This window comes from Dipodomys merriami, unplaced genomic scaffold (genome assembly GCF_024711535.1).
Source record: "Dipodomys merriami isolate MVZ:Mamm:240054 unplaced genomic scaffold, mDipMer1.0.p SCAF_13, whole genome shotgun sequence".
Taxonomy (NCBI): Eukaryota; Metazoa; Chordata; class Mammalia; order Rodentia; family Heteromyidae; genus Dipodomys; species Dipodomys merriami.
Genome location: NW_027202604.1, coordinates 31,082,219 through 31,109,837, shown reverse-complemented (window position 1 = coordinate 31,109,837; position 27,619 = coordinate 31,082,219). Strand labels below are relative to the sequence as shown.

The 27,619-nt window shown below is 38.0% G+C and overlaps 1 protein-coding gene across 6 annotated transcripts in view; it reads right to left on the bottom strand.

Annotated features, from left to right (window-relative positions):
* The window catches only part of Chl1 (cell adhesion molecule L1 like), a 739,723-nt gene that overhangs the window by 109,994 nt on the left and 602,110 nt on the right, over positions 1 to 27,619 (bottom strand). For all 6 annotated transcript variants that reach the window (XM_070018980.1, XM_070018978.1, XM_070018983.1 and 3 more), the window contains one exon: positions 23,621 to 23,693. The gene's annotated coding sequence lies outside the window, so the exon portion shown is untranslated. The remainder of the gene's footprint in view (positions 1 to 23,620; positions 23,694 to 27,619) is intronic.

Sequence of the window (27,619 nt, the reverse complement as noted above, 5' to 3'; positions counted from 1 at the left end):
ATGTATATTAAATGGAAAAACCATAATGCCTGCTTCTTTTAATACTCTTCTCCACATTTGTCAATGTTTCCTTTCATTTTCTTTTCCTCTCTCTATGCCTCCTCTGAATCTATTTGTCAGATGACCGCATCACACATTTTTCTGACTTCCATAGTTTACATGCAAACATCAACTTCAGCTCTGCATTCCAGGACCCCTTCTGTGTCAATTGTCCATTCAAAACCATTAGCTGCTGGCATGTTTCCTCCATCCCCACAAACGAAGATAATCAATATACAAATCCCCTCCATTCTATCTTATGAGAATTTTTTTTTCTATGACTACCTGGGTTAACCAACAGAATGGTCTTTATAAAAAGCTTCACACTGTGAATTTTTCTACAGGAATGTAAGATCATAAGTCTTTCAAATTAACTTTAGTAACAACACTGTACCATTTGTCGGTGATAAGAAATAAGAGCAAATATGTATCAGACACTGCTGATCTCATTGAAATCTCTACTATCACAATGGAAAAGGTGTTTTTGCTTTCATTTTGTAAGTGGAAATTGGTGAGATATGTTTGTTTGCCCACTTTCACACAGGTAGCACTCCTGAGCACATGCTAAAGTAAAACACATCTGGAGAGAGAATAAACAGAAAATGTGATATTGATAATGTGATACAAATTCAATAAACTACCAGATGGGATAGAAAGCCAGAACAATGTATTTTATAGAAAACAATGTATTTTACAGTTAGAATTGACCATCTATAGAAGAGCAGATCAAACAAATTTTTTAAAGAGACAATCAAAAATGAATCTCAGTGATATTTGTTATATTTTCTTCTTCAGCTTAATTTGCTTCTTCTTATTTCTTAGAAATATTCATATTTTGAGCATTTTTTCTTAAGGAAACATCTCTCAAATTATAAGGAGAAGTATGGTTGCCATAAAGCTACCTAATACTTATTATCTAACTTAAACTTTATATCTGAAACTTTATACAACTTAATGGGAAAGAAATGAGTGAGTGTCTGGCTTTGACACACACAAAGGGTTTAATTAAGTGTTAATGTTAAACTCAGTGAAGCTAATGAAATATAATATATCTCATGATTTTAGATGCTCCTAAAAAGGAAATCTTTAAGTAATGCTTTTTTTATTTTATTTTATTTTTAGAGTTACAAAATAAATCAAATGGTCTCACAATGTTAAGATAACAGCTACTAGACATTGTTCAACACTAAAATTTCCAAACCATAAATACAATAGTAAGAAGAAAATAAGAAGATAGAGTACAGCAAAAAGAATTTTCTTATAGCCCCTTAATGCCCAAATTGCCTCATGGTGATTAATTAGGTTCTTATGCAAAAGAAGCAGGTAGCAAAGCAGGAAACAAATTATCACTAAAGTCTATGCCCAGGGGTCACCAAGGAAATGATGGTGAGGTCCTCTTTTCTTCATATAATTCTGAACAGAGATCTGGCTGCCACGTTAACTTGCCTGAACAAAAATGGTATCTCTAATTTGTTCAGTGTTTCCACAGGCATTTATTTAAGTCTGGCTGTGTGCAATGAAAGTATACAAAGTAAAGAGAGCACAGGGGCTTCCCACAATGAAATATGAAATTCCTACTGGAAGTGACACATGCATGCAAAGAGCCAGATGCCCCAATTTGAAAAGTAATGAGGGTGAATTTTGTAGTTACATGTGATAGAGGTGTTGACATGTGATTTGTTATTAACCAGCAGACTCAGTTCCTGGCATTTCAAGAAAGAGAAGGGTGAAATCATTTCCAGGACCCTAAGGTAACTAGAGAATAGGTTCTGCTCTTATTAAGTATTGTTTTCTTTTCTTTTCTTTTCTTTTCTTTTTTTGGTCAGTTGTGGGGCTTGAACTCAGGGCCTGGACGCTGTCCCTGAGCCTCTTTGTGCTCAAGGCTAGCACTTACCACTTGAGCCACAGCATCACTTCCAGTTGTTAAGTGGTTAATTGGAAATGAGAATCTCACAGACTTTCCTGCCCGGGCTGGCTTGGAAAAATGATGCTCAGATCTCAGCTTCCTGAGTAGCTAGGATTACAGGTGTGATCCTCAGATCTCAGCCTCCTGAGTAGCTAGGATTCCAGGCCTGAGCCACAGGCACCTGGCTCTTATTAAGCATTTTTTGAAAAGTACTACAATAAGAAGTGTAAATGCACTTTTGAGTGTCTTAAATTCAAAATGGGAAGTGTTGCCTTGCTCAGTTGGAGTAGAGCCATCCTACTCCTGATAGGTTTAAAGATCCCAAACAGGCTAACATTACTCAGATTTGCCACCATTTGCTTTTTCCTTTATTAGTTTGAAATGAAGTTAAATTTAATCTTATCCCAAACCTTTAGATGCAGGAAAACCAAACCATACCTGCCCACTCACCCACCCCCCCCCTCACCCCCCCGGCCATACCCTCCCAGACACAGAGAATTCTAGAAACCTATCAGGTATAGACTTCTGGATTTCAGGCTGAGATCAACCAGAACTTAAATCTCAGCTCAGACATCTAGTCTATGCTTTAGTAAAGAACTTAGGGAGAGCCTCAATTACTCATTTGTGAAATGAGGATAAAACTCAGTTCTTTGATTTATGGCAACCAATAGATTACATAAAAACCTCATAGCAATTGTTAATGATTATGTAAATGTCCTAGCAAACATTTGCTATATCTTACACACTTAACCTGCCTCATCTGATGTAAGGCACATAACATTTTATGAGCCAAGTGCAGCCCTGACCTCTGTTTTATAAATAAGGTAATGAAGGCACAGAATTGTTAAGCAGTTGGTTGAAGTTCTCGCCATTAGTGAAGCAAGAGATGGAACAGGAGCTCTAGCCGTTTCTTACCAGAGCCCACTCTCTTAACTACATTGCCATGCAAATTCTATTTTTTTTTTGGGGGGGGGGGTCTGGTCGTGGGGCCTGAACTCTAGGCTTGGGCGCTGTCCCTCAGCTCTTCAGCTCAAGGCTAGTGCTCTACCACTTGAGCCACAGCGCCACTTCTGGCTTTTTGCTTATGTGGTACTGAGGAATCGAACCCAGGGCCTCATGCATGCAAGGCAAGCACTCTACCACTGGGCCACCTTCCCAACCCCGCCATGCAAATTCTTAATAAAATAATAGATATCCTACAAATATGAGCTAAACAGCACTTGCTACATTGCCAATCTGACCACTAAGTGGTCGCCATATTAGTAGTCTTGTGGCTAGAAATACATCTATTAGGCAGGTATAATGCCCTAGTTACATTGTTAGCAGTTTTACCAAAGTATCTACTACAAAAGGCTGTCACTGGTTTGCACGTCCTTACTGATGCTCAGATAGAAAAGCTTTCCAAAGCTGTCATGATTACTGACCAGGAAGTGGTGACTGGAAAGGAATGTTTACACAGGGCCCATAGAAGTCTAATTCACCAAGCACTCTGCTCTTTTATGGGAACCATCCATTGTGAAAAGACAGAGAAGGTCTTTGTTTTCCAGACGAACACATTTCCCCAACAACCCCAAAACTATTTTATTAATCAGAATGTCCTTTATGAAAGGACCAAGGAGCATTCATTCCAATTTAGATTATAAAAATCCACCTCCAGCTTCTCGAAAATTGCATCCTGAGTAAATAAAAAATAAGAAGAGAGAATTTATTCAATATAGGAATGCAAGAAGTCCATAATACATATAAATACTATGGATAGGTGATTTGGTCCTGGGACATTTTATCTGATAACCCTGGGGTCTTTCTTGAAGAGGCCAGTTGATAGTGTGGATTCTTGAAGTTGTTCTTTTAGCATACAGCTTTCAAAACAACATCTACCTTTGTGCTCTATGTGTATTAGCAAACTACAGTCTTAGTGCTAGCGAGTTCTCATTTCTACTTGAATGACAACTAGGAGATTTACAAGTTCATCTTTAAAACTCTAAAGTAGGAAAGAAAGCAATAAATGGTAGGGTTATGAAGGGTGTCACTTATTGTGTTGTCCTGTTTTAAGAGGACATAAAGAAATAATTTATTTGTCCTACTCATGTGACAATGAACTTAGTGTCATTTGGATAGAGCGCATAAAAAAAAAAACTCCTTCAACTATTTAACTATTAATTGGATTATCCTTAACAGTAAGGCCTGAGTGATTCTGCCAGAACAAAGCACCAAATCAAGAATGAAATGTGGACCTAAAAGTCCAGGGTTGTTTCTGCACTAGGCTAAGACAAAGACATCAGCACCAACCATCTTAGATGAGAAGCTCATCAGAAAAGAACACACAAAGAAGGGTCAGTCATTTAAAATCAATACCAGCATTTTTCTGCAATTTGGTATAAGATTGATAAAATACACTTAAAATACCTTAGCTTGTACTTTAAGGGTGTGCAGCTAAGAGTAATACAAAAATATATGATATCTCTAAAATCATTCTCCCAACATGTCTGTGCTAAGCCCAAGAGAGAAGGTGGGAAATGTTCCCAAGAACTTCAAAAATCTAATAGTAAGGTCTACACAGACAAATACATGCATAAGTTCAAGACGGAACTGGGCACTAGTGGTTTACTCCCAGCTATTAGGGAGTTTGAGATCCAGAGGATCATCATTTGAAGGAAGTTAGGGAAGAAAAGTTCATGAGACACCCCTCCACATCTCCAAAATGACTAGAGAAAAAGCTAGCTGGAGTTGTGGCTCATGTGGTAGAGCACCAGCAAAGCAAGCAAGCCAAGTGAGCACAAGGGCCTGCCTTCAAACCTGGGTACAACAAAAGCTAGCAGTAAAAAGTACAGGAGAAAACATATCACACATAAAAGACAAAGCTGGGCACTAGTAGCCTTTCTGTAATCCTAGCAACATGTGATTCTGATAACGGAAAAAAATCAGTTTGAACCCAATCTAGGAAGACAAATCTCTAACAACTTACCTCAAGAAATAAATAAGAAAAAATAAATAAGTAAGAAAAAATGCACAAAACAAAAAACAGGGATGAATGTATGATACTTTGGTAGAATAACAGCCCAGCAAGTTTAAGTCCTTAAAATCAAATTTCAATGCATAATGATGCAACACCATAATGATGCAACATAACTTATTTCTTAGAGAAAATGGATGTGATCATTTAATGATGAGACTAAATCATAGACACATACTGATGTAAATAAATTGACGTGCGAATGGTGAGCTGTACCCACAAATTCAAGTGACAAGGGACCTTCTATTTATGTACTATGTAGAATTTTCCAGTTGCAAATGAGCCCTTCCTTTTCCTAACATATGTGTTCTGAACAGAAAACAAAATGACAAACAGAATACACATTCCAAGAGTTTGAAAAATCCAGGCCCACTATGCTATCATTAATGACTTCACAATGCCACTCGTGCCCCCTCCCCCCCATGAACTTTTTTCAAGAGCCATAACCTCAGAATGCACCCATAACACCCTGGGAATGAAATTGAATGAGGTCTTTGAGACAGCCAAGGGTCCATCTGATAAATCATGAGCAGTCTCGGGGCACTTGAGTGGACACAAGGGGGTCAATGAAGCAGCAATTCCAGCCCTGCGTCCTTATGTGGGGGCATCTGGATTCTAGCGGGATGTTAGTTCACAGAGGAGTTAACAGTGTCCTCCTCCAATTGCACCCACTTCGCATAGCTTTTGGAGCCGTCTTTACAGTTGAAGGCCATCTGAATTCTGCAGGATGCCACAGTCTTCAAATATGTAAACAAGGTCATTTAGCGATTGTCCTCAAGGACTAACATAAACAGTAGTAGGAGGGCTTTCTCCTGGATATATTTTGTCTGGCTTGGACAGTGACGTCTTTGAGATTAGAAATGGAGTTCGCATCTTAAATCATTTCGAGTTTCACATTAACATTCTGATGTGTTTGCTTTTTTAAAAAATGTAGGAAATTTATAACAAGTTTAGTCTTGGTTTGGCACAGGGACGCCACTTAGTGGAGCTGGACAGCACTTTTGTGTTTTAGAACAATTGTGTTCTCCCATATTCTCGTCTCCCCTCCTCCCTGCCATTTTATATTCTCTTGAAGCCTCGCTTATGAACATTTAATCTATCTGATCCTTGACCTGTTAATATGATGCAGATCTAGAATAGGAAGTGCAAGCCTTAAGTTGGTAGCAAGTAGCTTCATTTCATGGAGAAAAATAATGTCACTTTCTGAATTTGTGGCATATTCTCTTGCTTTCTTCACTCTTTTTTTATTATCTTCTCTTCCGTTTATCTTTCTTATTATTCTTCTACTCTTACGCAAATATTGACCGGCACAGCAATACAAAATATAAAGGACTCTAAAGATGTTGAGCACAAGAAGTGTATGAAACCATTGAAGATGCTTTGAAAAAGATTCATGAAAATAAAACTCATATTAGGTAGTTAAGTTAAAAATACTGTTGAGGTACATACCACAATATTTGGGATGAAATATATTTGGATTGATGGGAATATAGTTAAGCATATATTTCCAGTTGAAGATTTTAATGAACATACATGTCTGCCTATTTTTCTTTGCTCTTTGTTCTCTCTCCATTCCTTCCTCCTTCCTTCTAAAAATCGACCTCATTTTAATACCTCCATTTTAATAACAATAAATGGGGCAGATTGAAAAGCTTTCTAACTATAAAAAGAGAAGAAATGAAAGCAAAAAGAGAAAGAGAAAAAAAGAATGACCAAAAGAAAGAAAGAAAGAAAGAAAGCAAGAAAGAAAGTAAGAAAGAAAGAAAAACTGAAAGACCAAAAGAAAAAAAGACAGACCAAGCTGATAACTTGATTTCTGACAATTTTATGGTTACAAAGCTGGTGTAGAGAAGTCTACGAAAAGTAATTTCATTTGAAAACCATTTGGCTCCCCTAATTTTATTTGCTCCTTATTGCTCTTTGCCTTTATTTTATTAGTAATGAAGCTGATAGGAAAAGAAGAATATCTCTTTCCAAAGAAACCTTTACAGAGATCTTTCTCCACTGCAACTTCTGAGGTCAGCCTCTGGACCCAGTTACACAAACTGCACTACCTGTCTATCAGGCAACTTTGTAAGTGATTTATCTAAGTTTTCTTTGGTAAGTGACAGCATTCTGCAAGTACCCACAATATATCCATCTTTGCTGTCATACTGGGATGGGAATGTGATTTAGAACATGAGTGAATTCTTAGACTGTGGTAACATCTTCATTGAAACAAGATCTGAGTAAGGTCATTGTAGTTTTGTAAGTCACAAATCTTCATTATAGAAAATGCTAGCCAGGTGCAGCTGGCTCACACCTGTAATTCTAGATATTCAGAAGGCTGAGATCTGAGAGTTGCAGTTAGAAACCAGCCCTGGAAGGAAAGTTCATGAGACTCTTGTCTCTAATAAACTACTCAGAAAAAGTTGGATGTGGTACTGTGGTTCAAATGGTAGAGTGCTAGCCTTGAGCACAAAGAAGCTCAGGGACAGTACCCAGGCCCTGAGTTCAACCCCTAGGATCAGCATTGTTTTAGGAGACTATGATTTCCAGTTGCACACTAATATACAGAAATGACCTAAAATTTGAATCCAGCATAACTGTATCCAAATACCTTCATGAAAACTTACAGGAAAATGCAAAGTAGGATACCTACTTTTTAATATTCCTAAACCTTACCCTTTGCATATAATATGCAGAGCAATTTTAACAGCATTGTATGCATTTATTCTAAAACAGTTACATTAAAATTTTAGAGTATAAACAAAGTAGTCTTGAACCCTACTACCAGACATTCTTTTTATTACCTCTGTGAAACAAGTTGTTCTAATGTATTCCAGGCTGGTTTTGAACATGTGATCCTCCTGCTTCAGCTACTCACGTGTGGGGGTTATGATGGGTCTGTATTGCTGCATGCAGTTTGAGAAATTCTAATCCAGAGAAGGCTCAGCAATGAGTCTTGAAACTATCTCAAGTCAATCTTTCACTATTTATCTAATTGTCCTTTTGAGAAACTCATTGTGACCAATACATACTGCTTGCCCCACACAGTTCAGTGGATACATGAGGATAAACAGATCATCTGTTTGCATGACTCCTGTTAGTATATAATTAACATAGATACAAAATGCATGAGGGTGATGAAAGCACGGAATAAAAATAAAATAGAATTAAGTAGTAACAATGGCGAGGGAGCCTTTGAAATCCTCCTTCTAATCAGGTGAAGCAAAAGCAAAATAAATGTCTCACTTTTCAACTTAAATGTATGTCCTCACACATTTCTTCAAGGTTCCAAGTTTATATGTCCTTCACAATTTAATAAAATTTCAGTGGAATTCTGACCTCCTCTCCACTCTCAGACACACATACATACAACACAGATGCTGTCACCAGAAATATGTTAGCATTAGCTTAAAATATAGGTGGTAGTGCTTAAATAGTAGTTCTTAATAGCAGTAATTAGAAGAAGCAGTTTATGCTTGATATGAAATCAGAGGATAAAAAGTTAGTAATCTTTTTTTTTTTTTTTTTTTTTTGTCGGTCGTGGGGCTTGAACTCTGGGCCTGGGCGTTGTCCCTCAGCTCTTCAGCTCAAGGCGAGCGCTCTACCACTTGAGCTACAGCACCACTTCCGGTTTTCTGGTGGTTTATTGGAGATAGGAGTCTCACGGTCTTTCTTGCCCAGGCTGGCTTTGAACCGCGATCCTCAGATCTCAGCCTCCTGAGTAGCTAGGATTACAGGCGTGAGCCACCAGCGCCCAGCAAAAAGTTAGTAATCTTAAGCTGCAGTCAAAGAAGGATGGCCTTGTAGGTAAGGGATATACTTTCCACATTGTCTTTGTTCTGTGCAAGCCAGATAGGAAAAGTGTACACAGCTCTAGGCCCTTCTACTCCAAAACCAAAGCAGACCGGCAGAGTTGTGCAGAGGTGAACTTCTCCAATCTTTAGGAAGGAGCAGGAACTATGTGATGGTAGGAAAAATTCAGGGAGATAGAGATCTTTCCTTGGACAGGACATCAGCCAAGGGAGAAATCAAACCTTGTAAAGACTCCAGTACCACACAATACCACTCTGCCACGCAGGCCTTGAACACATTGACCTGTGTGGAATCTTTGACTCACCCAACAGATGGCTTGACCAGTCCCTGTAATCCCCAAAAGGCTAGCTGACTTGAAGGATCCCTGACATCTTATTGACTGCGAGAGACTATGGCATGTGATTCACCACCTTGTGATTCAGAATGATATGAATGATTTCGCTCTGGCAATAATACTTCCTCTGACTCTCAAAAGCCTCTCAGATCAGAAGTTGTGGGGGTGATGGCTGGACAGAGAGCTGCTGTGGAGGAAGTAAGATTAAGTTGATGTTGGCCTGTAAAGAAGGCTCTTCATGAGGCCGAGAGTAGAGTGCTCGGACTAGCGTGCACAGGCTCTGGGTTTCATCCCCAGCTCTACAAAACAAGTAACTAAATAACATAAAATTAAGCAACACATTATAAAATAAAATTAAAGAAAAAAAAGGGCACTCCATACTCTTTTGATGGCTTCTTCCTCCTTGTGGGAAAGCTTTCTTCCAATATCCAAAATCTCTACAGGTACACACACATCTGCCAACATGCAGCCTCATTCAGTCATTCTGGCTGGCAAATTTTATTTCCCTAACATAAGCAATGAAATAATCACGATGAACACACTCAGGGCTGCACACCTCATTGAGATGACAGCCATGAATTTTTTTTCCACATCCACACATTGCTTATTTTTAATTGACTTACTTTTCTATTGAAAGAATTTTCACATGCCATGTTCACTCACTGCCTTAAGCAGATGTCAGCCGTAATTTACAGAAAAATACATTGAAATCACAACAGGATCAACGACCAGTTGAATTGGTTAACCTGAGACCTGTACTGTTTTTATGAAAAAGAAATGACAGCAAGAGGTGATTTTAAAAAGAAACAACAAAACTAGAAATTCCTGATAGCACAAAATCATTTTTTGCTTCACCTAAAACTATGAAATATGAAATACAATTAAAAAGGGAGAGTAATTTAAAAGAAATGTATGTTTGTTTTATTGAAAATCTGTTATTTAATTCTATTTCATCTCAGGCTGCCTGTGATCATTTAGTAGTCCATGAAGATTATTCAACCTATAATCTGGGAAATAACTGAATTAATCATAATAAATGTCCCATACTAGATAAAATATGACAGCTTAACCCACTAAAGCTATCCAAATGGACAAAACTTAAAGGAATAACTATTTAGAGAATATCAGATACTATGAAAAATTCATGGCAAAAGTATCTTTAAGTACCTACCATTAGTCTTCTCCTTGGGTTGGAATTTCCATGCACAGAGAACAATAGAAATGACTTACTTCTTTACTATTAAAGCATTCCTCACTAGTCTCGGTCGTGAGGCTGGTAAAGTGAGTTTTTCCAGTCATCCAAGAAAATATGTTGAAGCCGGTAGATCACACCTATAATCCCAGCTACTCAGGAGAGCTAGGCAGCTCAAAGCCTTCCCAGGCAGGAAAGTCCAAAAAAGATAGGCAAGTTGTTACTATCAACGTTGTATTTACATGGAAAATGTATGGGACAGGAGAGTGAGTTACATCCTTCAAGACAAAGTGATGGCTCAGCATGACCGATAGTTTTGTCCTCATTCATTCTTTTTGAGGGCTCAATGTCTAGCACACAGTGTGATGTCGAATAATCTGAGCTTTAATAACCCTGAATGAGGAGTGCACATGAGTACTCTCCCTTCTGAAATGTAACTATGACAATGCTTCCAAATATTATCAAATTTCTCCCTGGAGGACAGAATCATCCTAGTTGAAGACCACTACATTAGGCATTCTTCTCTTATCTAAAGCAAGGGGGCTACATTGCCCAGCTCATTAGTAATCTTTAGGAAGCATTCATTTACTTAAGCCCATCACTCAAAAGGAAAAAAAAAACTCTACATTACAGGATTATGTATGAAAGTGACCTGCTATAATGATATGTACTAGCTTGGAAATTTAATAAATTACCAGAATGTATAATATCTATCAAAGGTCTACTGTATTTTTAGATTGCGTTTTTCCATGCTGATTCCCGGTTGTGGTTTCTCCTTTGCCATGCATACATATACACAGAGGTATGCCATCCCCTTTCTCTTTTGCAGTTCCTCTTATAATTTTGTTTGTTTATTTGATGGTGGGTAATTGGAGATAAGAATCTCATTGGCTTTCCTGCACTGGCTAGATCAAACCACAATCCACAAATCTCAGCCTAAGCAGCTAGGATTATAGGTGTGAGCCAGTGGTACCTGGCAGAATTTCCCTGCTTTGCTTAAAATGCCTTTAGCTCTAAGTAGACTCTCAAATAAAGTGGAGAAAAGGAGGGATTTTGTAGATAATTCTCTTTGGAAAATGAGACTATAAATCTCAGGAGTGCTTGAAAAGTGGAAATGTGACAGTAGATAATATAAGAAATATCGTCCACTTGCAGGTATTTTTATGTTAGACATTATAATAACCGTGGCTATATAAAATCACAGGTGGAAACTGACAAACCTGAACACCACAATCAGAAATAAAACAACCACCAAATCTTTACCTGTGAAGTCAGAGTATCTGTTCACATTTTTTAAAATACCACAGACGAAGACTGTAAACTATTAAAGATGAGAACTACTATTCCAGATTTTTAGAATATTGTGGAGAAAACATAAGAAAATAAGCCTGCACACACATATATATATATATATATATAGCACATATATGTACTATATATATATATATAGTCCATTCATCTTCACATTTCCAAATTTCAAATACAAACTTCCTTTTATTAAACACTGATGTTAGCCCTAAATTAGATATTTTCGGAAATTGTATAGCAATAAAATTTAGTGTGTATATACACATACATACACAAATATTTCCAGTTACCAGAAAACACCAATGCCCTTCTGTGCATTTCTTGGGAAATTCTAAGAGTTATTTGGAAGTTTCTAAATGTATAACTATAGTAGCTTATAATGTCTGAAGGATTTTTTGGGCCAGTCTTGGGATTGAACTCCGGGCCTGGGCGCTGTCTCTGAGCTTCTTTTGCTCATGGCTAGCGCTCTACAGCACTACTTTCAGCTTTTTCTGTTTATGTGGTACTGAGAAATTGAACCCAGGGCTTCATGCCTGCTGTTTGAGCACTCTACCACTGAGCCATATTCCGAGCCCTGAAGGATTTTTAATGTTCACATGAAGTGACAAGAACTCTCTTATATTACCTTTTAATCCTACCAGCTGCGACTCTATTCCTTTCAGCAATATTTAAAGATTTTTTTTAACTTCACACAGTTGTCCAACTACATATCAGCATATAATTTTTTAAAAATCTTTTCCTAGAAAACAACTACTTTTTTTGAGACTACAATTATAGTGGAAAGGCAGTGAGAACACTAAAGATGAAAAAGAAATTAATCTTGCAAGGCCTGAATGCAAGAATGATTTCATAGGGCATAAATGAGCGCTAAAGGGCAGGACTACTGAACCTAATAGCAGGCAAATGGTGGCAATTCTAGTATATGGACAGGAAGAAGGGGAGGAATAATCAAAATAATTCTGGTTTCTTTGCAAATTTCTAATATTTAACTGTATCCCTTCCAAATATCACATGTTGAAACCTAATGAAGATTTTTGTGTTATTAAATGCTACAGTGTTGAAAAGCTAATTGCATTATAAAAGTTCCTCTCTTGTGAACTGGAGATTAAAATGAGGTTCATGGAGTGTGTGGCTTGCCTGTGGACCTTCCACCCTGTGAAACATGGCTACTTCCCTTCCAGTACACCTGGTGAAAATCACTCATCAAGTGTTTGTGCCTTAATTTTCCAGGGCTATGAGAAATATGTTTGTATTCTCTTGATACATGGCTTATCAGGTCCTGACCAGCCTTATACCTGCTTTTCTTTCAGCCTCTTCTTCAAATCCCTAGAAGCCCAGCATGGTGCCCCAGCTACCTGGTCTTTAAGACCCTCGAGAATTCTTTATCTTTTCTCATCTCACACTTGGTAGTGATCCTCCTTCTAGCTCCCATCAGCTCAGGCCTCAGGGAGACCTGTCATTATTGTGGGCAAGGAGCTTCAGACCTTATCATGCCATTTTGATTTCTCTAATTTATTAGAAAGGGATCTGAGGGTAAGAATAAAGCTGCCTGAGATTTTATGTCACATAAAGACCGTAACCTATGCAACAGAGAATTCAGAAACTGGAAGGATCTCTAGAGTGACCATAAATTGAGAGGAGAGGAGAGGAAATGCATACTTCTCTATTATGCAGCAGGTGCGGGCTGCGTTAGGTGTGGCAAAGGAGTGTATTCTTCAGAGGAAGCAAGTCCCGAAGAAGACTGGCAGCCAAAGGCTGACAAATGACACCACTGTAAGCAGCCGGGGGACAATGGGCTGTCTCTTGAAAAAGGTTCTGGGAAAAGCATCTCGGCTACCACCACTGCAACTCCCTCATTGCTCCTTAATTTTCAAATTTCTAAAATGATGGTATCCCTGACCTCCAACCCTGTGTAATATCAAATATGACAGTGGGCTCGATGTAGGTTTCCAATGAATGTTGAATATTTGTCTTCCTCTATTGAAGCAAAAAAGAAGGTCTGGGTGCAACTTCAATTAGTTCTTTTTCACAAAATACTGTTCTGTCTTCCTCATCTAATTTATTTCCTTTGAAATTTACTGGGTAGCTACTAGGTGACTGGGATTGTCCCGAAGTTGATGAAGAGTTCCACTGTCTAAATGGAACTTACCATGTAATAAGTCAAAGGAAAATAATCATGTAAATAGGTAATATGATATCGTTGGGAGGAAAAATGAAGAGGACAGATTAATGAATTCTTTGATTCCATTAGTGGGTCACAAAAATCCAAACCTAGTTATCAGCCCTACAAGCAAAAATTCTAGAAAGAAAGTGGAGAATCAAGTCTGTGTCCCTTCCTCTGTATTTGAGTTGCTTGTTGGACACTGTCATTCTATAAGATTAGCTATGTTCTCTCAACTTCAGTTCAGCTCCATGGAAGGACTCTAGATGATCACACTTGTGTGAATGGTTCATAAGGAGCAATGCACAAAACATTTTGGCCAGGACAATGAAAAGAAATGCTTATCATATTTGGCCTTTACTATGTGTAAAATATAGTAAGTTATAAGAATGTATTGATTTAAAAGAATAAATTCCAACTACTATGCCTTCCTCCTTAGGGACGAGAAAACTAAAGCTTAAAAGACATTAAACAACCTGCAAAAGCATACCTTACTAGGAGATGCTGAAGGTCAAGTTGATGAAGACCACTTCAGTCACATCTCCAAAGCACATGTTAATAACCACTAGACAATTATGCCACAATAATGTTTTTCCTACATAGTTATATTATAGGGATAGTAATTATTTTATTACCTCAATTAAATCCATGTTAATCAGTCTTGTGCAAAAAAAAAACCATGATAATTAGATATTCACAAATGAAAACCAAGGCTAACATAATGGGAAATTTTATAAGAAAAGAAATAGCAGAGTAAATCAACATGAAATTCCGCTTCATGCTTTAATGGGTGGAGTTAAGTGCAGTAATTAGACAGGGATTGACTGGTTTAACAAGGTCTCGTACATGTCAGGGCTCCCCTACCTTCATTCAGTTGCCTGGTATGTATATGATGTTGGGAAATCCATATAAAACAAGTCAAATACCAAGAAACCTGAGATCTAATTCTTAATCAGGCTGACCTTGTTAAAGTCAAATTTTGGATTTTCTGATCTGTGATTTAAGGACAATAGTATAGGTGAGATCTACTTCTTATGTTTGAGACATATTCCCTCAGGCTAATAACAAATATGAAAGCATTTAGTATAAAATGTGAGGGTGAGATTTGAAAAGTACCAATAAAGAAAAATGCATTTCCAGATTAATCTATATGTATATATATATATATATATATATATATATATATATATATAATCCATGGCAGTAGGAAGACAGATTACATGTTTAACATAAATACAATCTAAAAGTAAACCTTGTAAAGATAAAACAATAATAATATAAATAACATATAAAGTGTCAAGAAGAGGTTCCAATCAAAATACTTACTCACTTAAATAAGTTACTAGAGGTAAGTGAAACATTATTTTTTTCTTTCCTAAAACTTAACATTGCCATATCAACCCAGAAATAGTCGTCTATATTTTAAAAGAAGGAGGGGAAAGAAACCTCACTCTTTTCTGCTGGTTTTTATAGTTTATAGTAGCTGAAAACATCCTTGAAGGCTGATTTCTTAACATTTGATTTTTACAGTCCCTGGATTTCAATATCTGACTCAGCTTGATGTTTTCAGTGGGGGAAAAAAGACTTCATGTGTTTTAAACAAGACTATAAAAATGTGACAATTACAAAGGGACTGATTTGAAAAACCAACCATGATAGAAAATTAAATGTCCCATTGAAACGTTTTGAAAACTTTTTAGTAGAAGAAACATGTGCTCTAAAATGTAATCTAAGATAAGAGAAACTCTACAGTATACACTAAAGAAGCATTAATAAAGTTGCTGAAAGGTAGAATGTGACTGCTGTGTTAAAAGCTTATTTTCCCAAAACTAACTCTCAAGCAAAAGGCTTCCTACAATGTCTGGACTGACATTACCAGTTTAGATATGCTTATAATATAATGGAGAGTTAGACTAGGACGAAATTTGGAAATTATTTAACCTAACAATCACTATTTTAGAGTAATAAAAAAGTTAAAATTTAAAAGCAGAGATAACTTGCTACAAATCACACTGCAAGTTAGTATGATGAAGATAGTGGAGATGAGATTGATTATGGTGATGTTAACAATATGAAACTTTTATTGAGTCACTTCTGTAAGAATCACAATTCCCACTGCGCAGATTAACAATTTGAGTCTCACAGGTAGACTAATTTATTCAAATCCCTCAAATGACAGGTTGCCAAATGAGGGTTATAATGTACATTATGCTGGATCAAAAACCCATCTTTTTATCAATAGGTTGTCAGTAGCACTATATTCTGTACTGTAGCTAGACACACACACACACACACACACACACACACACACACACACACACACACACACACACACACACACACACACACACACACACACACAAAGAATATCCTAAGCCAGGCACCAGTGGCTCACACCTGTGATCCAAGCTACTCAGGAGGCTAAGATCTGAGGATCATGGTTCAAAACCAGCCTGGGCAGGAAAGTCCATGAGACTCATCGCCTGGGCAGGAAAGTCCATGAGACTCTTATCTCCAATTAACCACCAGAAAACGAGAAGTGTTGCTATGGCTTAAAGTGGTAGAGACCTAGCCTTGAGCAGAATAGCTCACGGTCAGTTCCCAGGCCCTGAATTCAAGCTAACAACAACAACAAAAAGACTACTCCAAGAAAAGTAAAAACATTCAAATAAAGTTCTCTAAATAGCTCAATCCTTCATGATGTGCCTTCTTGTCTACTTGTTTCTTATCTCTGATTTCTCAGAGAAGCCATACACACATATGCATGTATTCATATAGCATGATATTAGGAGGAGAAACAATGTATGGGAAATGAAGATCAGAATCTTCCACCAGAGAATATGTCACATGCTATAAGCATTATTTTAAGATGGGTGCAGTTCCAAAGCAGAAAACACTGAAGGCTCTTTGCCCTCTTTCCATCAGCCTAAATGCAAAATTCTAGTTTCCCACTCCCTTCTTCCTCACTACAAAGAGAACCATTATCCTTGGAGAAAGAAACTTACCACTGAGGTTTACAAAAAGAGATCATCCCAAAATAAACTTTATTTCCCAAGAGTATATATATATATATGTATGTATGTATGTATACACACACACATATATATATATATATATATATACACCAAGAGCATATATATTATCTATATAAATAAATGTATATATGCTATATATAACATAATATATTATTAACTTTTCTAAATATACTGACCATAGAATCCCAAAGCCTTTGTTCTGCTGTCATTTCTACTCAATTTACTACCCTCAGTTAAAATGGTATATGGACCTCTGCTTCTTTGGGTTCTCACTTGTATGCCAGCCTGTGTGTAGATAAAATTATTACACTTCAGTGAAATTGCTTCGCCTTTACTCCAGTTATCTTGTTCTTTGCTGAATTCACAGGTCTTCACTGTATTAGGTGTATAAGGAAAGCATATTTCCTCTGCCACGAAACATTCAACACACAGTTAAAGAGCTGATAAAGATAGTGGGATATACAGGAAGCAGAAACAATGCAGAACACTTGAGTTAGCTGGCTAACAAGAAGCAAAGCATTATCCTAATAGTATAGTGTCAGGTCTCTGACCCAACTCAATTCAAATAGGAAACTGCAATTGTGAAGGTAATCTGTACACGCACATCAGTGCTAAAATAAAAGCAAGCAATGTCAGCAAAGAGCACTGCCTAGAATCTGTACAAATAAGTGACTTAAAATCTAGTGGTGACAGCTTTGCAAATTTCAAAGGTAGAACTGGAGCACTCCATGTAATAATCATGCTCACTTTCTAATCATATATGCTGTCCTCAAGAAAGGGAAAGACCATATTGCTCAGGGTTCTTTGTGAGCTTTGGTGATTTTTTGTTGTTGTTGTTCATTTCTCTTTGCTTCTTTCTTTTTCTTTTTTTTCCCCTCCTGCAGGGCAGAGGTTCTGTGGTATATGTGGAGGCACTAATCTTTGATCTTTGTGCATGAGGCTTCCTTCCACTGCAGGATCATTTATGACAGGCTAAATTAGCCTTTGATCAGAAGCTTTGATTTACTTCTAAATTCACTACTTTATCAGCCAGCTCTGAGATGTGCCTGCTCTCACCCCGCTCAGTTCCATGGTGATTATAGTGATGTATGGCATGGACCTGTTTCGTTTTTGGGCCTTCAAATATTTGCACATGTGTGCTGCTCAGGAAAATCAGCTATCTGGGGACAATGCCTAGGATTTGTGTCAATGTTATATATGTTATTTTTCTTGAACATGGATGGCCTGAAGGTTAAACCCAGCACTTTGTTGAGGAAACACAATTTTCTCCTTTGATTTGATTTTGCTCCAAGTCATTTGTTTGGTTGTGCTATGTATCTTCGTGGCCCTTTTATTTGCTGAGTTCATCCTGTGGATCCCCAAACAGTCCTTTTAAATATCAACATGAGATCAAAAGAGTTCATCTATTAAAAAAGATCATCCATGAATTTCTGAGCTGCAGTGTCTTTTTATTACTTTAGTAAGAATTATTTTTCCTGCAATGCAATAACACCTTTTTTTCTTGATAAAAAGGATTCTGTCTTCTGAATTTGCAAAGAAGTTAAACTAGGAAAGGAAGAAAGGAAGAAGGAAGGAAGGAAGGAAGAAAGGAAGGAAGGAAGGAAGGAAGGAAGGAAGGAAGGAAGGAAGGAAGGAAGGAAGGAAGGAAGGAAGGAAGGAAGGAAGGAAGAAAGGAAGGAAGGAAGGAAGGAAGCAAGGAAGCAAGGAAGGAAGGAAGGAAGGGAGGGAGGGAGGGAGGTAGGAAAGAAGAAGAAAGAAGAAAAGAAGTCTCTGAAGACTGAGCTCCAACATTTTTAAATCTTAACAAATAAAAGAACAGAAACAATCGGGCTTAATGGAAATTAATGGAGATAATGAATTCTTTTTTCCTGACTGTGGGATGAACTGATCAGTGTTTGCATATATTCAAACTCACTATACATGATAAACAAATATATATTGTAGTTACCAATTATACCTCAATGAAGACCTCAGGAAAAACCCATGCCTGACAGTAAACGTGAAATATGATCATGCATTTTGGCTTGAAATATAATTCTTCACACAGTGCTCATTGCATAATCTTTTGAATTTTGAAGTGTCATTTGCCTAGGGACTTAACATCTACCTGTAGTATTTTAATGATATATTTGTATATTTCAGCTTCCCTTCAGAGCCTTCACTGAATTTTCAGGCCTTGAAAAATCACATTTATTTGTGGATGTGATTGGAGTAAAGCAACTTCAATAAAACTCCACTTGAAACAAATGTATTTTTGGCACCTCAATCCCAAAATTACATATGCAAATTGGAGGTGATCCAAAGAACAGCCAAAAGAATGATGAAAGAAATACAGTGCTTGGCTAAGAAAGAAATGCAAAGCTTCTGCCTCTCCCCAGAGTGGGTAAACAACAATAAAGGGAACATAACAGCCCATAAATATTTAAAAGGTGTAAACATCAAATATGGATAGGAATGATTAATTCCAGGACAAGGGCGTGCATCTACCCTGATGCACTCATATCACAGGGATGGAGAAAGATAGTGTTTACTATCATCATGTTGAAATATGAAACATTAATTATTGATCCACCAAATTCTAGCATTTGATGGAATCCTTTATCACATCTCCCTCTCCTGAGATACTGAAAAACTACACTTAATTATGCAACCGAGCGGAAGTTCTTTCTGAGGAAAGCAGTTTTATTTGGCTTCCAATCAGCACTTCTTGAAAAGACATTTTTCATTTTGCATAATGTGTATGGGTGATAGCATCATTATAAAAACTATTCCTAGTGGTCCTGAAGGATGTGAGCAATAGATATCATCAATAATAAGACTAGGAGCTAGTTGGCCAGCTGGAAATATCAGATTGGTGACAGATAATGCTATACTTATCCTCACTGCCAGCCATGTTTAAAGGTGTCTGGACACTCTTAATAAGATTGCCAAGAAGAATTACAGAACCCAGAGATGCCATCCTGAGCTACTCAGCTCAGGCAGATACAGGAGATTCTTTCTCTCCTCTTCCTCATTTTCCTTCTTGCTACCTCCAAAGCCCTACTTATCAAGCATCTGCCATGACCCAGGTTTTCTTCTCAATGATAATGATGCAAATATAAATTTAACTTGGTCTCTGGTTTTAAAGACATGCATATGAAACAACTGTGCAGATGATGAGTTGTAGCTGAATGTAAAGCACATATCCAGAGCAAGAAAGAGGCAGGGTCAGCCCAGTGAGGTACATTTGTGCCACACACTGTATTAAGAACATTCAAACTGGTGCATAGGAGCAAGTCATACCCTGGTAGACAGAAGTATGTAAAGAATCCCTGCTGGGCAACTCCAGTATCATTGGAAAATAGTCAATACCTTTATAAAAAAAAAAACCTCACAAGTAGCCTTGGAAGGCCACTGTAATCTCCTTTCACATGATAGCAGTTTACTAAGATTAAATGAGAATGGTGCTCTGCCTCCTGGACTGTCAGGATATGGAGCCTAGTCTTTGATATTGAAGAATCCAACAAATCCATAAATCAGTAGGAAGAGCAGTAGGTAGAGATAAGCACCATCAGTCAGTCTGGGTGTGTGCCCCAAGGTGACCTTCGGCAATACGTTTCTATCATGAATTTCTACTAGAGAAACACAGCCTCTGTCAGACACTGGCTTTGGTCATCCATTCTGTTGTATGTATAATATACTCAGTGGGTGAATTATACATAGCAATGACTATGAATGTCATACATGGGTGACAAGATATTTGTCTGATAGGCACAAACTCAACCTTGTAAAATTTCTAACATTTGAACTATAGATTGTGCTCTGTGTACATTCAGATTAACTTTGAATGTGAAAAATACCAATGCAAAGTTAGTATTTATAGAGCAGAGTCTAATCATATTCTAGCAGATTATTTCATACTGTATTTCACAAAAGTTAGGTACAGTTCTCATACCTATAACTCTAGCTACTTGGGAAGGGGATATCAAAGGATTGAGGTTTAAGTCTAGCTGGAGCAAAAATGTTTACCAGAGTCCATATAAATCAATGGCTGGACATGGTGGTACACATTTATTATCCTAGTTACTAGGGAAGCATAATGTCTGTGTACAGGGGCATGCACCTGTCAACTCCAATGGCATGGGAAAGAGCAAATGGGGGGAATACAACCAAGGCCACCTCAGCTGTGAAATGAGCCTCTCCCCCCAAAATAACCAACACAAAACAGGGCTGGAGACATGATTCAAGTGATAGTGCACTTGACTAGTAAGTGTGAGGCAATGAGTTCAATAGCCAAACCTGAAAAATGAAAAACTAAAAAAGAAAGAAGGAAGGAAGAGAGAAAGGAAAGAAAGAAGGGAGTAAGAGAAGGAGGGAGAGAGGGAAGGGAAGAAGGGAGGAAGGGAGGAAGGGAGGAAAGAAGGAAGGAAGGAAGGAAGGAAGGAAGGAAGGAAGGAAGGAAGGAAGGAAGGAAGGAAGGAAGGAAGGAAGGAAGGAAGGGAAGGAGAAAAATTCTTGAGAGGTAGGGTACCAAGCAGGAAAGTACTCCAAAATATTAATTTGAAATGCTATATCCAGTATTTTTCAAAAACCACAATAAAAATGATGTGAGGATATTTTGTAGAATTAAATGTCTAATCAGTCATCACAATAACTCAAGAAATACATAAAATTAAATAAAGGAAGGGATGCATAGTAATAACTAAGCAATACATTTTGCACATTTTCATCTATTTCTCAGATCTCAAAAACATAATCACCAATACATTGTCATGATATTCCTATAAAAAGTTTGTCATGGTCATATAAAAGAAAATTTTATGGGGGGCGCCTGTGGCTCACGCCTGTCATCCTAGCTACTCAGGAGGCTGAGATCTGAGGATCATGGTTCAAAGCCAGCCCAGGCAGGAAAGTCTGTGAGACCCTTATCTCCAATAAACTACTAGAAAACCAGAAGTGGCGCTGTGGCTCAAGCGGTAGAACACTCGCCTTAAGCTGAAGAATGCAGGGACAGCGCCCACGACTGACCAGAAAAAAAAAAAAAAAAAAAAGGAAATTTAAAATTTTAATATCCAGGCTGGATTTTGTTTGCTTGATTGTTTCTGGAGACTGAACTCAGGGCCTTGTATATGGCTAAGAAAGTGCTCTACCATTAAGCTACACCTCAGAGCCCAATTGTGGTGTATTTTGTGCTTTCCTTTCTGTGATTTGCATAAGTTTTTAGAATCTAGGAATTTGTTTCAAGTGAAACCAGAAAGATATTTTAATGGAATACGTGTAGCCCTCCCAAACAATATCATAAAAGGGTTTGATTAATCAGATTTCATGAAGAGTTTCCCTTGGGAGATCCAAATATACCTCAAAGGTCTTTAATCTTCTAATAGACCTACAGATTAACTGAAGTTATTAGAAAGCCTATAGCAAGGAAGCTATCTTAGTGCAAATTCCAAAGGGGAGGCCTAAATATAGCAAATATAAAGGGCAAAAGCAGTCAAGTGAATGAGATGAAGAGATTGAGTGCTATTCAAAGCGCATGCGCACACACACACACACACACACACACACACACACACACACACACACACACACACACACACACACACACACACACACACACACACACACACACACTCATTAGAAACACCCTGGAGATGAACAAGAACGAGGTAAGGTAATAATGGCTAACAAAGCCAAGGTGCACTGTCTCTTCCGACTTTATTTTACATTTATCAATATCCAACTTATACACATAGAGAAAAAGATCTGCATGCACCAGATAATATCTTAATTCTTCAAAAGTACATATTCGGATTTTGGCAAAAAAAAATGCATTGTATTCACAAACTGCTTTGTTACATGGAAATTCTATTGTACAGCTACTTAAAGATAGTAAAAATGGTTTGTTTTTAAATGTGCTCTTGGGAAAGTAAGAACAAAATCTCTCTTTCCAATCGTGTTGTCTTTGCAAGCTACTAATCATCATTTCTAATTGTTTATGTTTTCTCAGAGGCACACAAAATCATGGACCAAACACAGCACTGATAAGCATTATAAGAGCAATTACTATACTCATTATCTGGCTTGTGGCACTGCAACTCTTTTCTAAGGGAGTTCCTAAAAGAATAGGAATTATTTAGGAATTATTATTTAGGAATTATTCCTCAAATAATAGGAATAAAAAGGTAATTGAATTTTAGCTAGGTCTTCAGGAGGTTACAACTACTTTTCTAATTCTATGAATTAGGAAGATAGGATTATAAAGGCTAAGAAGCTTCCCAGAGCCCTATCTTCTGTGTCTAGTCCTTCAAACCCAACTTCCATTCACTGGTCTAATCTCTTTGAAATTCGATAAGACTCCAACACAAGACGGGTCAGATTTCACAAGAGTACAAATCCCAGGGGCAATTACTGAGGCTGAATTCTTTCAGACCTTGAAGGAGCAAGCTGTCTTTGACCCCTTGGGGGGAAAACAAAGTGAAGGCTTTCTCACTATTTCACTATGCCTTCAACCTGCTAAGAAGCCAACTTTCTCAGAATGTGGTGGCCAAATTTACTTAAATAAATAACATTTAGATGCCTCTCTTAAATATGTCAAGAAGCCAGCTGATAAGAAAATTGAAACTTGAAAGTAAGATGTTCACTCTTCCAGACATAAGCCAGCATTTTAACGTAACTAAAGAAATATTATGCCTCATCACAGGATATATAGTCTGTAACTACTGTACTGCCTATAAATTTCTGTGCCATCTTACCCCGTGTTTCTTACCTGTGGCTGTACCCTTCTACTGTGTAATGTCATGACTAAATGTGATCAATATTCATAAAGCAGCCGAATAAGGAAAATATTCTTACCAGTAAATTAATTTCTCCTTAGTTCTATTATGATCTGTTCATAGGCAGGAACATTGTTGGTAGTTAACAGTACCTAGGGATAGATAGAGAAGTTGTAATTTTAGAGACGATTGTTATCAAAGGAGCTAAATTTTTTTTATTTATTCTCCATTCACACACACACACACACACACACACACACACACACACACACACACACACACACACACACACACACACACACACACACACACACACACACACACACACACACACACACACACACACACACACACTGGATTGAATTTCTTTCTCAAAAATTTCCAGCCAAATACCTAAAGAGAGAGAGAGAGATCTTGTAAATTCCTCTCAGAATAACAAAATCAGAATGAGCAGACATATAGAACACAGCCACTATAACTACAGTTTTCCTCTCCAGATTGGGGTGTTTTACAAAAGACCACAATTTGTAAGTATTCCTAGTTGGCACTCTTCCACGAACTGTTTTCACGTGATGGCCACTTGCTTTTGTTCAGTGCTGGGGTGAATGTGTCAAAATAAAACAATGCAGAAGGAAACAAGATTTCTATCAGAAGGTACTCAGATATCCGACCTCTCTCCAGTACTGAGGGACAGAAGCTCTCAATTCTACAGGCAATCTCCATCAGGTGTGTTCCAGCCAAGTCCCCACACCACACAGTTTTTTTTTTTTTTTTTTTTTAACAAATCAACATGTGGAATGAAAGAAGTGTTCCCACCAACATACACAATCCTTTCATTGCTAATCCCCAGATGTTTTGAAGGTTGCCTTTCATTCTCTAAAAGCATGTTTATACCCTGGTTTTATAACGCTGTCTCTCTGAGCCCCACCTCTGAGAAGCTAAGCTTATCTGTTGGACCTCAGGACAGTCTTGGTAAGTCAAATGTATTTTTGTTAGCACTCTAGTTGCTGTGATTCAATCAACATCCTTCAGAAGTACTAAATCCCATCTAGCAATTCTAACTCATTCTGGTAGAAATGACTAATTATAGAAACTAAAACAACAACAACAACACAAAAAAAACTGTAGCATCTTTGACCCTAAGAAAAGGTAGAATGACTTAAAAAAAAATCAAAAGGGAGGTGAAGGGTAAACAAAGGAGGAGGCTGCAATGCTTGGTAAGAAATGTATGCATTATCCTGCCCATGTAATTGTAACCCCTCTGTACAGTATGTTCTCAAATAAAATAAAATAAAAAAAAGAAAGAAATCCAAAAAAAAAAAAATCAAGCAGCTCACATCCATTCTGTGCATTCACTGACGATGGTTCTGGCCTTACTCCAAAAGCTGTTGCCAAGAAGTTTTAAACAGATTGCAGTGCCTCCAGAGAGACCCTCACACCAGTGCACGGAGAAGAAAAAGCCCACTCTGGCAAGTAAGAGAAAACCCCCACCGCTTTTCAATTGACCAAATGACACACTGCACGACTGCATCTTCCTCCTTTCATTTAGTACCTCATTGCTATCTCATTAAGCTGGCTTCTGCCACCATTATTATTTGCTGGGCTATAACGAATACAACTGTTAGTGAATGGCTAATAATGCAGAAGAAACAACACTGAACATGGCTCCAAACCAGTAAGCGCATTGCTAGAGTAACGCTGTGTTTATTGACTTCTGCAGGCTAAGAGAAGATGTCTGCCTGACCAGAGGGTTATAAAAACGATACGTGTATGGCTCTGCATGACCCAATCTTGTGTCTTCCAGCAGTCTCCCAGTGAGGGAAAGAAAATTTGTACTATTTGCTCACATGGATTCCCTAAACAGAACAGAAAAAGGGTTCCTGATCATCTTGTTCCATTTGCTGACATTAAAGTTAAATGACATAAAATAGAATGGCCTTGAAGTACACCGGTGAGAAGAATGTCATAAATGCAGTTTATCATAGATCCACGGGCAACTTCCATTGTTCCTATATTGCATTGTTCCTATAGATGCATTCTTTGGAGCCCATCCATGCCATGCATAAGTCCCAAAATGGGTCCCTCGGTTTTACTACTGCCAAGGACATCCACAGCCACAAAGCCCAGGGCCTCTGCTAAATTTCTCATCCTCTGTCACTTGGGATTTTGAAGACTGCTGTTTGGCATTAGCATGGAGACTGTAGCTACGGATCAGACTTATTTGTATGCTCACAGCGGCTGCTGGTGCCTGCTGAGTTCTCATCTGCTTCATTCAACTTTGCTTGAGAAGAAACTCGCATTCATCATGGATACCAGTTCTTACTGCTAATCTAATCACAGGCTGTGTGTGTGTGTGTGTGTGTGTGTGTGTGTGTGAGAGAGAGAGAGAGAGAGAGAGAGAGAGAGAGAGAGAGAGAGAGAGAGAGAGAGAGAGAGAGAGAGAGAGAAAGAGAATAAAGGCATAGAGGGTAGAGGTGGAAGGAGAGAGGGGAAAAGAGAAAAGAAGAGAGAGAATACAGAGGGTAGAGAGAGATAAGGGGGAGGAGAGAGAAAACCTAGTTTATGGTTGGGAGAGAGAGAATAAGGACATAGTGGGTAGAGAGAGACAGAGAAGAAAAAAGAGGGAGAAAAGAAAGAGAGAGAAAACCCTGTTGAAGGTTGGGGCCTGTGAAGGCTTAAGATTCAATCTCTGTATTATTTGTTTCCTTTCATTTCTTCAAAGGGGTGAGCAGGTAATTCCTGTGGAATACAACAAGCAATCTGAACACATTTTCACATACATGTATGTACAGCATCTTTACCTCAGGTAGTAGGCCCTCAAGTTCTTCTGAGAATGCCCTTCTTTTACCTTATGAAACTCCCTTGTGTGTGTGTGTGTGTGTGTGTGTTTGTGTGTGTGTGTGTGTGTGTGCATATGCGCACACGTGCACATGTGCATGCTCCTGAATTCTTCCTGAAATGCTACAAAGAATCTACTGTGTCCCCATATTCTGATCACGGCACCATCCTGGGCACCACAAGCTAGTTAAATCAAACTATATTTTGTTGGGCAGAGGAAGATATCAAGAGAGAGAAAGTACACTAGAAAATGAACTCGACCCACCTGAAGAACAATAAGGTGTGTGTGTGTGGGGGGGGGGGGGATTGTGGATTTGACAGGCCACTGAAGCAAACAACTTCATATCCATTGCAGGTGGAAATGGGAGCTCTGGATAAGCTGAACTCGAGTCCACACATCCTTAGAGGAGGACCAGCTTGCAGATAGGAGGCTCTCTAGTATTCAGAACCAGTAGTTTTATACAACACAGGCCCTCAGCAAACGTAGGATTTCACCACGTATTCAGCAAGAGAAAAGTGATCTCTTATCCTGACTGGATGAAAAGTTGGTGTGTAAGAATTATTTAGAGACGATCTGTCATTGTTTCAACATGACACCTCTCTAAAATACTTTATGGTGAATTTATCACTGACTTTATAGCACATGTAAATTGCAATTCCATCCTTGGAAACAGTAACCATAAACATTTCTGTCAGGCATTGCTCCATACATCCAATATAATCAATTTTGTGTTCCAAAATGCATATCTTTATTACTGCTGTAATCCCAGTAGTAACTGTTGGCTAAATGCATTTTGGATGACTTAAGAGCTAAGTGCATGAAGTTTGCACCTACAACGAATGATAGTGGTACTTGACAGACCCAGGTATGAATTTTGCTCTCTCACAGAGCCCGAGAAAGAACATCATAGCATAGCATCTGTCAAGAGTGGCAGACAATAAAGAGATAGAAGGCAGAAAATTCAGGCAGTGTGAACTTTCTCCCTGTGTGACTGGAGGCTAATCAGATTGCCTTACACAATTCCCATTATCTGATTGATAAAGAAGGGCTATTATTATCTCCTTCAGACTGTGGGTCTGATGAGTTAGACTTACATTTTTTAAATATTTAGCACAATATAGGGATCTAGAAGGTTCTCAGTGAACAATGAAACAGCACACACACAGAGAAATACGCATATGTGCACACAATTTACTGCTTATTACATTTTTGCTTTGCATTGTTTTGCACACATCTTTT